Source organism: Buceros rhinoceros, unplaced genomic scaffold (genome assembly GCF_000710305.1).
Source record: "Buceros rhinoceros silvestris isolate BGI_N320 unplaced genomic scaffold, ASM71030v1 scaffold12534, whole genome shotgun sequence".
Taxonomy (NCBI): Eukaryota; Metazoa; Chordata; class Aves; order Bucerotiformes; family Bucerotidae; genus Buceros; species Buceros rhinoceros.
Genome location: NW_010410095.1, coordinates 29,015 through 30,099, shown reverse-complemented (window position 1 = coordinate 30,099; position 1,085 = coordinate 29,015).

The following is a 1,085-nucleotide window of genomic DNA, read 5'->3' as shown; positions in this document are numbered from 1 at the left end:
AGCTGCTTGTCTGCCCTCGTGCTGAGGGTGCTGGGACAGAGAGCAAGGCCAGTCCTCTGCCCATACCCACCCCCACTAGCCATTTCTGTCAGCAGAGCAGCAGCGTTTTGCAGCACAGAGCCCACAGGCACCCACATGCTCCCTGTCAGCCGCCCCACGGCATCTCTCCTCACATGTGCCTGTTCCTCCAAGACATCACCCTGTCTCAGCCCGCCAGCTCCCCTGTGCAGCAGGGTCCTGCCAGCCTGGCAGTGCTGCCTGGAGAGAGGCAGGGATCCCAGCTTGCTTTCTGACCACCCCAGCAGGGGTTGTTCCTTGTTTTCCCACGTGTAAAAGAAAGGGAAGGGTTCAGCTCTGCTGCAGGGATAAAACAGCCTCCAGCAAACCTGCCACAGCCATTCCCAGGGTGCGGCTTGGCACGGGCACACGAACTGGAGGGAGCGGGTCCTGAGGGTAAAAGGACAGTGCTGGGCACAGCTTGTGATCGAGCTCAGCACTCCTCTGCTTCTGCACACTGAGGAGAAATGCCCCCACGGCATGGTCACCCAGAGCTCCCTGGCTTGGCAGCCATCCTGTTCCAGTCCGGGTTTCTTCTGCCTAATGCAAAAAACCCCTTTGTCTTATTGGTATTTTCCCTGCAAGTGTAGCTGAAGCTTGTCAACACTGAGGCTGGGAAACCACCTCCAGGTTGTCTTGTGATTTCCCTCTAGTCTTGTGTTTTCCAGGATGGGAAGCTGGCTGCAGGCAGGAGGGCTTGTGGGGAACCCAAGGAGCAGCATCCCAGCGAAGTACAAACCCAGCCCAGACCCCACGCTGTGTCCCAAGAGATGCTGCTGGTGATGGGGCACCTCTCTGGCTCCATGGAGACAGCTCCTGACCACTCTGCTGGCAGGATGATTTGGGAAAGACACAGGCAGGGTCCCCACGTTCCCCTGACACTGCAGGGTCCTAGCAGAGAGGATCAGGTCCAAGCACAGACAAGGTGGGTCAAAAATCTTGTCCCACTCAATGGCCTTACCATCATGAGAGAGAGAGAAAATCTGCAGGGGGGTGTATGCTGAGCAGGGCTTAGCCACTGTGCCCTG